Source organism: Stigmatopora argus, chromosome 18, assembly GCF_051989625.1.
Source record: "Stigmatopora argus isolate UIUO_Sarg chromosome 18, RoL_Sarg_1.0, whole genome shotgun sequence".
Classification (NCBI taxonomy): domain Eukaryota; kingdom Metazoa; phylum Chordata; class Actinopteri; order Syngnathiformes; family Syngnathidae; genus Stigmatopora; species Stigmatopora argus.
Window position 1 is genome coordinate 13627323 of NC_135404.1, and position 13255 is coordinate 13640577.

At 41.2% G+C, this 13255-nt stretch overlaps 1 protein-coding gene across 2 annotated transcripts in view; it reads right to left on the reverse strand.

The window, feature by feature from the left end:
• The window catches only part of cpped1 (calcineurin-like phosphoesterase domain containing 1), a 71420-nt gene that overhangs the window by 44923 nt on the left and 13242 nt on the right, over nt 1-13255 (reverse strand). The gene's annotated exons all lie outside the window — the stretch shown is intronic.

A 13255-nucleotide genomic window follows, 5' to 3' on the forward strand; every position in this document is an offset into this window, starting at 1 on the left:
CGGCTAAAATATTCAAAATATCATTTGAGTTATTTGATTCAAAGAGATATATGACGACATACTCATTTGACTGTTAAGTGCTCGGTTCCAAGGATTGGCCATTGAACTAATTGCGAGCCATTAACTCCATCAATGGCGTCATTTTAGCGCTGCATCGGATTCGATATTGGTACGACGATGCGCTTTTTTTTCTGTTTCTGGGCCACCGAGAAGAGATTTTTCCATATGCTGGTTATTATTGTGACATGAATATTTAAAGCGACCTTGGGTCTGGAAAAATTCACCCGTAAAGCTGACGAATTGGACAGCTCCAAATCGTTTTAATGTTATTGACTTGGTTTTTGTCGTCGGGACGTTCTGACAAAGAAGGTCATGGTGGGCGTTGGTTATTATTTCAAGCGATTTGACTTGATTTAGCAAAGTTGCAAATGGGAAAAGCAGTCGCAATTGCCACGAAAGCTCGTTCAGTTGAGCGGAAGCGGCCACTGGAATAATTGTCAATACAAAAACAGCACGACGTAATAAGCAAAAAGCTTCAAAATAAGACGGCGTTGGTGCGGTGGGCCGAGGTCGAAAGGGTCACGGACGCCGATCGATAGCTTCCGGCTTCCATCATTCTGCAAATTCTACCGCCAAACAAAGCAAAATGTCACAAAAGGACAAACACGGGTTTTCCAAAACGTGCGAATAAGCATTAAAATCCCGGCTGATTTTATTTTTTAAACAAAGATCAAACGTTAGCGTTCAAATAAACTTGATGTTCTTGTTTGGATTATTTTAATTCAGCTCAAATTCTTTGATTTAACGGCGCAACAGACTCGTGGTTAGCATATATGCTACATATAGCTAAATATATTTGTGATATGTATATATGAACGAAATACACTGGCCTCACTCAATCACAATATTTGTCATTTCCAAAAATAATATTTAAAAAAAACTGACTTAAGGGCTCAAACCACTTTGCTCGCAGTAGCAGATTGACCTTTGAACCGCGTTCTACTGTAAAAAATATTTAAAAAATAAAAAAATATCACTCACAAGGTCTTGTCAGTAATGTTTACAAGTTTGTAAAGCTTTTGTCCGACTTTCCATTTTCATCCGCCATTTTTAGCTTGACGGAAAATGCATCATTTTTTTCAGCGTGTATTTTCTCCGACGATGTTGATCGATATGTAAATGTTATGAAATGTTTCATTTTTGTGGGAAAATAAGGGCCAAGAGAATTCCCACAACAGCAGCAAAATCCATAAGCTATTTACAGATGATTATTATCCATTGGCTCATTTTTGTGGGGTTGCCATGCACTGCGTAAATAATAAAAAATGAATAAAAAAAATCTATTTTTTATGTCCAGACCAGTTTGTGATATTTCTGCATTTCTGCAATGGTAGAAGCTCATTTCCCACTATTGTTTTTTTTGCACAGTAGCTTATAATATGCACCGTGATCGCCCGTTTGATCGACTTTGAATTTTGTGAAATGGAGTTATGAGAAAAAAAATGTATTTTGGTACTATTCGACTAGAAGAAGAAAAAAACATAGCTAATGTTTTTCCATCTGAAATGATATTCCCATGGTGTTGCTACGATGACATTTTTCTTTGTTTATTTCTACAAATGGGGGTTTTGGGGGGCTTTTTTGTTGTCCATTTGCCATCTGACAATATATTACGATTGTTCTATATCCGATTTTCTTACGTGGCAATAAAAAAATAGGACTTCTGCAAAAAAAATGTGATTTTCTCGTCTTTTGTCCTGCAAAAATTGGTGATTTTTTCGTCTTTTGTCCTGCAAAAATGTGTCATTTTATCGTCTTTTGTCATGCAAAAATTGGATGCTAACGAACAAACATTAAAATCAGTTGGCGAAAATTAATTCAAAAATGCTATTGGGTACAAAATAACCCAATTTTGTCCACAAAAAAACTTTAAAAATTGAAACAACCCACGGCTAACGGCTATTTGGACATATTGCTGCATGGCTAATATTAATATTTATGTATGCATTCTGAAAAACGACACATTACAGTGAATAAATGAGTGCTAAATGATGTTTTTGTCCCTTTCCGCTTGTAAATATGTTTTTAGTTGGTTGTTTTTGACTGTTAAGATGTTAAAAGTACACGCCCGAGCGCCCGCGGAATCCATTTAAGCTAAGTGGAAATAAACGATGCACTTTTGTTAAGATTGGGATGAAATATTAATCGGAGTAAGCAAAGGTTATTGCAATGTTAATGAAGAATAAAGAGATTCCGATTCCGCGGCGTTCAATGACTGTCTTCGCACAAAGTCGGTTAACGTCCGTCATTAATTACCCAGATAAAGACCGCTTGACACTTTGTCTACTCAATTTTCTTCTTTTTGTTTTTTTGTTGGCAAAGCTAGTTACATTTGAAATTGACAGCGTGGGTTTTGTTGCGCTGTTTGTTGTGGCGGTCTCGCCATCCGTCACGGCGACTGGAGCTGTCAAGTGGCGTCCCATCGCGCCCGTGAAAAATGCACATGAGCGGCAAACGCAATGTGGCGAGGAGGAAAAACCCACCGCGTTCGGCGTTCCCCACTCAAACCATCTTTAAAATGGGAGGGGCTTACGTACACGACGATGAGAAAAAAATAACTTTCTAGTTGTTTTGTTTTGGGTTTTTTGCCTCCCGATAATTAGCCGCTAATGTGCTGCTAGCGCTTTTTGTTTAGTTTTAAGGTCAACGCAACGTTGTTTCTTTTAATACGACGTTCCGTTGTAAAATTATTAGGATTCTGGCCATTTGACGTGGCGGCCATCTTGGGAAGGGCAGTTGGAAAGTACAAGTTGAAAAGTACGCTTAGCGACACATTATTTCTTCGTACTGTTTTGTTAATCTCATCCTCGCGAGGGCCGCGGGGGTGCTGGAGCCTATCCCGGCCAACTGTGGGAAGTAGGCGGGGTCACCCGTAATTGTGCGTCAGCCAATCACAAGGACGTGGCGACCATCTTGGGAAGGGCAGTTGGAAAGTAGAAGTTGAAAAGTACGCTTAGCGGCACATTATTTTTTCGTACTCTTTCGTTAATCTCCGTGGGGTGCTGGAGCCTATCCCAGCCAACTGCGGGAAGTAGGCGGGGTCACCCTGACTTGTGCGTCAGCCAATCGCGAGGCACCGTGAGAGGAACAAGCATTCATTCAGGGCCAGAGACCATTTAGCGTCCAATTTAGCGTCTATTTAGCCTACCTATGTTTTGGGGATGTGGTAGGAAACCGGAGTACCCAGAGAAAACCCACGCAGACACCGAGAGTGTACGGTATTTATTTTTTAGTACCCCAATTGTATTTTTTTTTTTGTGCCAGCACCATCGCAGTTGTGCAAGACTCTTCATGATTTTTTTTTTCGAAAAGACCCAATTGTTTTGCTTTCCCCCCACTTATCAATTTCATTTCCATTTCCCGTTTGAATTGTTTTCCCTTTGAACGGTTCTACCGATTTAATGCCACTTTGATGTACTCCACTCGTGCTGTATAAATAAATGGGAAGCCGGAATAGAAACTCCCGGGACCGCGAGAACCAAAAAGAAGTTTCGGGAGAATACGGTCGAGAGAAAAAAATGCGCGGGAGGGATTACAGTAGATGGCGGCGACGGCTGCGGCGAAGCGGCGAAGCGGCACGCTTCAAACGAAGCCCGCCGTATACGAGAGCGCAAAGTCAGTCCTGGCGTCACTGTCGGGGTTTCCCTTTGGGCTCTACATCATATTTTCTTCCCAGATAAGAAGAAGGCGACTCCTCCTCGTCTGGAGATGCCCAGGAAATGTGGGAAAATGCCTATTTGGGGGAGGGCTGGGAGGCGGGGGGGTCCCGGGCCGTGAAAAGATGTTTTACCGCTCGGAAAAAAAACAAAACAAAACAAAAAAGCCGGCTCCGCTCTATAATTCATGCGCCGCGCCATAAAACGTCATTGGGAAATAGGTTTTTGATTTTGCAAATATGCATCAGAGTGATTAAGTCAGAATGCCACGCGGATAAAATGGAGCGCCATAGAAACAATCTGTGTGTCAATACACAGCCGTTTAATGTGGCAAAATAGCACTGATTTAAATATGACTGATTTTAAATATGGCTGATTTTAAACATGGCTGATTTTTCATACGGCGCAAATTGCGTAGATTGAGTCGATTTGGGTTTTAACATCATCAGATTATGAAATTGACACAATGGACGAAAGGGGCATCATAAATTGGTCGTGGCGGGAGGTTAGTTTAACGTCGACTTCCAAAGCGAATCCGTTCCGGAGTTGGGATTGTGACGCAAAATCGTCGTTATGGCGGGCAAAGAAAGCATTTTTATACTTATGGAATTACAGACCGACATCAACACAGCCGCGGGGAAATATGACGTAAAAAAGGGGACGAAAAAAGGTCATATTCCACTTGGCAATGTGGGAAAAAAAAACGTATTATGGGGGTCCAGCGTCGTTAAGTAGCAGACGGATAACCCATTTAAAGAAGAAAGATGGCGGAATTGGTGAAAAAGTGTTCTTTTGTTGGCCTTGATGCATCTTCCCTCCCACCAATGATAGTTTATCACGGGTAGACGTTCAATCCATTTGAAGCCGGAGGGTGGCGACCAATGAATGTTGAGGTTTTTTTCTTAGCCAGACGTGATAAAATGACCCGTTTGCTGAAATGTTGGTGTTTTTTAAGTACGACGGGCAAAACAAAGGCTGATCTTTAGCAAGTTGTTTTGCCATCCATCCTTCTCACATTCCTTATCATTCCTCACCTCGTTCTCTCTCTCTCTCTCTCTCTCTCTCTCGTCCATCTATCCTCCCCCCCTCTCCCCCCTCCCCATCACAGTAGTTGCCTTGGTAACAATACAAAGAGATTTTCTTCACGGCGCTGTCACCGTGGCAACGCTTGGCTTCCCTCCAGCCGTTTTCAGTTTTTGTTGTTGTTTGGAAGTGCGCCGCCCTTTAGTCTACTCGCCGCTAGTGACCGCCGCGCTAACCGTTAGCACGACGTGGCTGTCCGGTGGCGCCGGACACCGATTGGTCGGTCCAAGACGGGCAAATACGGGGACGGAAAAGCTTTGTGGTGGCGGCGCTTATCAAAGAGTCTGCCGGAACGCCTTTGACATTTTGATTTTTTTTGCGCTCTTTCACTCCGCACAATTGAAAGTCGCTGATGCAATTTGAGGCAAAAAAACTGAGAAAAAAAACAACGCTAGGAGCCAAACGTCGGCAGACGTCGTTTGTTCTTCCCACGTCGGATCGTGATTTCACTGGCGCTTTGGTGCAGTAACGCCGTGTAAAACACTTTTTTTTCTGCCTTGAAACGCCATGTAAGTTCCAGAACGGGAGCGGAGGAAATTTCAAATCTTCCATAAATCTCACCCTCCCCTGTTGGGTTTATTCTGGGATGTGACTATATGTTCATTAAGCATTTAATAGGTAATGAAGCCATAAATTAATTTGTTCTATACTTTATGTTGGGACCGAGTAAGCTCGAGGACACTTTCCCCCCCCCAGTTAATTGTTTTCAGGACTATTGACTGAACAGGACACCATGTTCCAGGCCGAGACTGTTGATCTGAGTTGGCAATAAAGATCTACGAGGGACTCTTAAATTGCTTTGACTTGGATTCCGGCAGATGAAGATAATCGAACCAACTTCCGAAAATACTCGCATTATTGTTTAAAAATACGGTCGCTCTGTTTATCTTATAAAGAAATTATTGTGCTTATTTGTGCAAATTTTTACGCAGTTGTTTTGGTTTCCGATCCGCTCGGGTCACTTTGTATGCTTACATGTGCAAATTCTTACGTGTTTTTGGTTCCGATCTAATATGAGATTGTTGTGGCAGTTGTTTTTTGACCTTAATGGTGTTATTCGGTTAGCTTATGCAATTGTTTGAATCAGATGACCTTAAATGTTTTGATTATGCGCTGATTAAATTGACAGCGGAAGATGCCGTTTCTTTAGAATCATCTTGGACGAAGGCGAGTCGGGAGTGATTTTCCTTGCAAGTTGTAGCCAGAGTATGTTAACGATGTCTCCGTTTTGATTAAAGTGTATTAATAATAAACCTATCACCCCCCGCAAAAAAATAAACCTCTTATAATGTCAGCGAATCTCTCATCCAAAACGACGGCAATTTTAAAATGCTAATTATTTAAGGCTTAACCGATGTAATTGGGTGTCTCTTTTTAGTCCTATTTGGGATCCAAATGATTAAATATCGAGTTAAAAGCATTAGGTACGGCTAGTATTTTAATTCAGAGGATTTCTGCGTTTATTTGTTGATTAAAGAATCGAAAAATGCTTACATGCTGCCACTTTTTTGTTTTTTTTTAGCCTTTTTTTTAAAAATGTGGCTAAGCGCTATTAGCTCAGCGGGTTCTGTTTGGGCTCGTTGACAATGACGGACGGATCGGTGCGTCTAATCAATGCGGCCGCCTCTGGATGGAGGCACTTAGGCACGGCGGAAATAAGAGGCGTCAACGCAAGATTGGCCTTCGCTCATTATTTCAATCAAGCTACATTTCTGCCGCCTTTCTTCTTTTTTTCCCCACACAAACGTCAGTCCAATGAAGTATGAATCTTAAACCGAGGAATACTTTTGGGCTACGAGACAATTCATTTGATTTTTTTTGCCCCAAAAATGACATTTCCATGATGTCCACCAGAGGAAAAAAATTCTACATCTTAAACAAAACAAAATAGTAACGATCAGTTGCCGCCATTAAGATGAGAGATACGTATTTTCCGGACTATGAAGCGCTGAAACAAGATTAAAATCACATCACTCAACCAAAAATGGACTTTTGGGGGATTTTAACAAAAATACTGAATCACTTCCCAGCTCTCCTTACTTGAATTCATCGTATCTTTGATCAACTATTGAAATGACTTCAATACGATTATATAAGCGACATGTAGCGTATTTTCCGGACTATAAATTGCACATTTATCATGGTTTGGCTGGCCCTGTGACTAATACGCAAGTCAGATTTATTAACGACAGCCTATTATGTTGTTTTTTTAGCCTATAGTTATCTATAGTTTGGTTATCTTAGACCTAGTTAGCCTCTTCTCCATTTTCCTGGTTACTTTAACACATGCTTGTTCTTGTTTTCCCCTCAAACCAAAGCCTGCCCTCCCAAAAACGCGACTTAACCTCCATATTTTTCTTTCCTCATGCAACTTAGACCGAAAAATCACAATCTGCTACACACACAGCACTTGTCAACAATAAATGGAAGGTAGCGAGACATGTCGAAAGAACGCCCGCCACGACGGAAGCAAGCAACCGAGAAGATGCCTGACGACGGAGTACTTTGCTTGGGGTCTAAAGAAGCCTTCATTGTCGGCCATCGTTAATCATCCTCGGCCAAAACCGCACTGGCGCCCCGCCATAATGAGCGTCCTAATTCCATTCCATTGGTATTCGGTTTCTCGTCAAGAAACCTTCCTACTCGTCTTCCTCAGACTTGAGCAAAGCACGTCAAAAAGCTCAGTTCCTTTAAAACGCAATCAAAAACCAGGCTTTTCCACACCTTGGTTGGCAAGTTGTGACAAAAATAAGAGTTTTTAAGTATCATTCTTAATTGTTTACGTGGGGAGTTTTCTTGGAAAGCTCTTTTCTACTTCAGGAAGAAGTCAAGTGATTTGATTTTCTGTCCTCCAAGACAATTTTCACTGTTCCTGCCGTCGTTTTAAGAGATTTCATGGCGCCCGATGACCATTATCAAGCTTTACGCTGTCTAGACGGCTTCAGTCTTGACATTATTGCGCACGGAGAAGAATAGCAAAAAAATGAGACTGGGAGGCAGGAGAGCGCCTCCTTTTAATGAGCGTAGCTTTGCCGATTCTAACGAGGGACAAACAAAGCACGGCTGACCTTCCACGCGCGCCCGTTCTACTCTTATATTGGACAAATTATGACTGGCTGCAAAATAGGAACGCCATCAATAACCTCATCTGGAATCGGGACGCGTCACCTCGTCTTTTATCCGGATTGGCTATTAAAACGATATATTTTTTTAAGTATTACGGTACTTTTTGGGCTGTTAGCAACATCCAATCACTTTCAACTGGGAACGAACAAATTGGACACAAATTGGATTGGGCGTCAAAAGCAGTAAAATATGATATACAGTGGTACCTCGACATGAGTTTTTTTTCCTATTAGTCAGTGCGAATGGCGGAGCTTGTTCGCTAATACGAGAGGAGTATATACTACTTCTCGTGCGTTATCCTATTGTGAGGACATTTATGTGCATCATTTTGGGAATATTTTGAAGGGAAGACAAAAGCAAACAAGCCTCGATAGGTTGCATCTGAAAGTCACGGTGGAGGCGGAGCTAATAGAGCCAACCCGGAAGAAGAAAGGTATCAAAATTTCAAACTAAATTAGAATAAAGTTTAGTGTAAGGTTAGATTCAACAAATTAATTGGTTTTTATTAGTTCATTTCTATGGGAAACGTTCATTTGAGTTACGAGTAAATAATAAGTATTAGATTTTGTATATATATATATATATATATATATATATATATATATATATATATATATATATAAACACACAAAATCTAATACTTATTATTATTTACTTCAATATTAATATGATATAAGTATATATATATATATATATGTATAATATATATATGTATATATAAAACAAAATCTAATACTTATTATTTTTTACTTCATACACACATGCCACCCCACAGTACATTTGATACTACCCTATATTCCAGTATATAGAGAGTATTATTATAGTTTATATTTACATTACTGAAACATTATTGGCAGAAAAATCAAAATCAGGTGAGTCATATTCACATGCAAAAAATATGTCATGGGGATATCCTCCCTGTGAATACATCCATACGGAAATATTACCATTTCTAAAGTACATTCGACATGAAGTATTTAGAATCTTGTAGTAAGAGTTACATATATTAGTATAGATATTTTCAGCTAAAACAGAAAAATGGATTCGTGAATCTACACCGTCATTTTTCCGCAAAAAAGCAGGACTGCGCGGAGGGAATGTCCGACGCAACCTGCTTAGCATTTCTGCCGGTACGTGGCGGACGGCGGTCACCATGGCAACGCCCACTTTTGTCATTCCGGGCGTCGGCTACAGCTATTTCCCCACGGGAACGCCATAATACGCGCTTAAGGCAAACGGCACCCTCAACTTCCGAGTAGACGAGTCCTAGCAAAAAAAAAAAAAAAGTCTAATATTGAGACGGTGTCGCGGAGGCGACGACCCAGCGGGATCTTTCGCCCCCCCCCCCCCGTCTTGGGATTCTTATTGATCCGGGGCCTGGCTTGAAAGAGCATCTGGGGAATTGAAAAGATGATCTGTTATTTGGGGACTCCGGCAAGATGGCTTCTCCAGCCTAGATAAGTGATTTTCCATAGATTTGCCACCTCTTGGTGGACAAAGGCCCCTTAATCATTTCATTAGTCCGGCGGGTCGGGCCGGGAGCTAAACCACATGATTTGCCTCGGAATTTCTTCACAAAAGCGGCCAAGGCGGAGATTTTTCAGACCCACGTTGGCACCCTTTAGAAAATGAGAGACGCCGCAATGGAGAAAATGTCGTAAAGTTACGATTTACGATAAAATGACCATCTAAAATTAGAGGTTGGGAAGCTTTTTGAACGAGAGAGAGTCATAAGCAATTCCTATTTTGTAACGGAAATCCTTTCAGAGCCCTCAACTCCCTATTTAAAAGGGAAAATATCATTAAATGTGTGCACGGTAACGCGCTCGTAACATAACATAAACACATTGAAATGAACTTGGATGACCATGCAGACACACTCAAAAATACATTTAATCTAAATTAATTCTAATTTAGTTTGACATTTTGATACCTTTCTTGGCTCTATTAGCCCCGCCTCCACTCTGACTTTCAGATGCAACCTATCGAGGCTTGTTTGATTTTGTATTCCCTTCAAAATATTCCCAAAATGATCCCCAAAAATGTCCTCACAATTGGGTAACACACGAGCACTTGCCAATGAGAAGTAGTATATACTCCTCTCGTATTAGCGAACAAGCTCCGCCATTCGCATTGACTAACGGGGTAAAAAAATAACGCTGAAAAAAATGCAAGGCTCCGCCCAGTGCTCGTAGAGACATTACACGAGGGAGTGGCCATGATGTTTTTATGAGCAGCCTCTCGCATCCGCTGTCTGCTCGTCTATCAAAATTTGTCTCGTATCTCAAAATAAATATTTGCTCAAAATTGTACTTGTATCTCAAATTACTCATATGTCGGGGCACTAGTATGTCGAGGTACCACTGTATTTGAAAAACATGGTTACGCCGATGCTAATCATCCATGAGAAAGGAGATTTTCAAGTTAGCGCAGAGCCGTTAGCCACCATCAAAAGAGCCACGTATGGCTCACGAGCCAAAGTTGCCCGACAAGGTTCAACTTATGATAAAAGCCATTCGCAAATTGATTTCAGGCTGACGTACATAACTCCAAAGCCATAAATATTCCCCAATATTAGCCGAGTCGAAAAAATGACTGTGCCTCTTTGTCAAATTTTCATAAAAGCAGCGCGAATTGTAATATTACAGCGGGGGAAATTGCCGCCAGTTGCCTCGGCGCTAATCATTTTTTTATATGTAAAGAATCCAAGATTTACAGAGTACAAAGATGATGCTTTTTTTGATGGATGGAGGAAGCCGGTTTCTCCGAAAAAACGGCAAAATACGTCAGTCAACGTGGTTTTGTCATTATTTGCCAACGGGGAAAAAGGAGGAGAAAGCGTTTGTTTGCCGTTGTCACGGCGCCTGGTGACAGACAGACGAGGAGGAGGCCATGGAAATCCCTGGCGCTAACGCACACAAAAAAAATCAAATCCACGTAGACGCCAGGAGAGGATTAGAACGGGTTTTTTGGCGCCGACTCCCAACGTACGTAGACTTTAATTAAGGAGGAAAGCGAAAAGGAAACGGCAAAGTTACTGGAGAGCAAGATCATCGCGACGCAAATCGGCCGATAGCCTCGTTAACTTTAAAGACGACGTAACTGGGGAAGGCAAATTAAAAGATATTGCCATGCATCATCGCAAGCGTCATTAAACATTTGGACGGGGTGACGTGATGACAATTAGTCCAAGTGCTCGGAAATGGCGCTTTTGAACGAGAAGTGGGAGATAAAAACAACAAGAAATGTTACATTTTAGAGATGGATTAGCTTTAGCATCGGATGGAACGGAAGCCAAATTTGAATTATCGGATTTTCCGGACTATAAGTCGGACATTAGTCTTTTAAGGTTATAGTTATCTGAAAAACGGTTACGCTAACACAAGGGTGTCAGGGTTGGTTCGCGCGCCGCTTTAACGTCAACTTGATTTCACGTGGGCCGGACCATTTTAGATATAATATTTAGATTTTTTTTATATAAATTGATTAAAAGAACTGGATTAAAATCCCTGAATATTCAGTTTTTTATTGATCAAAAAAAACAATGTTTATTTTAGCTTTTTATTATATATTTTTAGATTTTACAAAATGATTTTTGAACTAAAAACACAGAAAAAAATGGATTAAAAAATGACAGTGATTGATTTAAGAGGGGAAAAAAATCTGGAAAATTAATATACATCTATACTATTCATTTTAATTTGATCCTAAAACAGAAAGTGCGCACTCATGATTGGTTGTCAACGGCGACGAGACAAAAGCATTCACAGTGGGATGTTGAGATACTACTATTTTTTTAAAAATACATACATTTTGGGGGATGTCAGAATCTGACGATACATTTTTTTTCATACATGGGTCTTATTTCTTTTTCTAAAAATGGTACGGGTGTAAACACGTTCTAATTTGACGGTAGGGGTCATGACCTCGCTCCACTTTTCCCCCCCGGCCGGCGCCTTCAAGTCACCCATGGGAAGCTTCCCAGAATTCCCATCCACGTCCCATGATTCTTCTCCCGAATCCCGTTCCTTCACATCAGCTTTACGGCGCGCCATCTCGTCTTTATCGTTCTCCGCTGCGCTCGTTATTAATCCCCGAGACAAGGCCTTCCCCGCAGTCATTTGCATTCTACGTACGTACGTACGGGGGCTCGTCGCTTCCGGCCGGATGAGTTAACGCGCTTTCGGTCGTCGTCGTAGCGCTCGCTACGTACGTACGTACGCACCCGCTTTCCCCTTCTTTTTTGCCTCGGGGGTGATCTAAATCATCATTCTGTGTGTAATAATGCCAGTGATTGGGAACGGCCTGCGGGAAAACGGAGCTGCCTCGCGTGTACTGTACATCAAAGCGAACGTGCGCAGATTGGCATCTCGGCGCTGCTGCGCGTTCTATATATGCGCTCGCTCTTTGGATACAACGTGTTCCCATGATGTCAGAGTCAGGAATGCCATTATGCTGAGCTTCTCGGCCAAGAAGAGGCTCGACTTCGCTTGCCATCGCACAATCCAATTGGGCAAAGAAACTTGCTCTTGATTGACCATATTTTTGGACTAAAAATAATCATCATAATAAATGTATTATTCCTCATTTTGGTTCTCTCCGGCTTTGAACGTTCACCTCCCACATGGCCTTTTACACCACGTTGTTGACTACTCATTTATTTATGACGTATTTATTGATTACCGTATTTACTCGCATATAAGCCGCTTTTTTGTCGGACAAAAAAATGACTGAATCGAGGGCACGCATAAAAACATGATTGGTAGAAAAACTGCATTTTGACGGCGCCGTGACACGATGACGTCATGACAAAATGGCACCCGTGCGCCGTGACGTCACGACAAAATGGCAGCCGTGCACCGTGACATCACAAAAGACAGGCATATTAACTTTCTTATGATACTAATAATGTGGTTTTGATTTATACAGTATCTCATAAATAGCACATCCAATGATTTTCCCTTCAAAGTATCACATTTGTACTCCCTATAAAATATGAATATGAATGAATATGGAGGTGCAAATTGGGAATCGGGAGAAATTGTAAAATTCAAAACAACCGCAACTTCCAGGGTGCAGCTTATACGCGGTTGGCGGCTTATATGCGAGTAAACACGGTATTTATTTATTATTTATAGTGATTGTTATGATTTATTGATTATTTACTTGTATTTTCGGCTGTTGTTGTTATTTGGGCACTTTGTGGTGAAGCTTGAAATCTCATTATACATTCAACTCAATTTAATGCAGCAAAGTAGCTATTAGCCAAGGTTTAGCTAGTGCATCAATGGCAGCCAATAGCTTGACACGGACGAGAAAAAACAAATCCC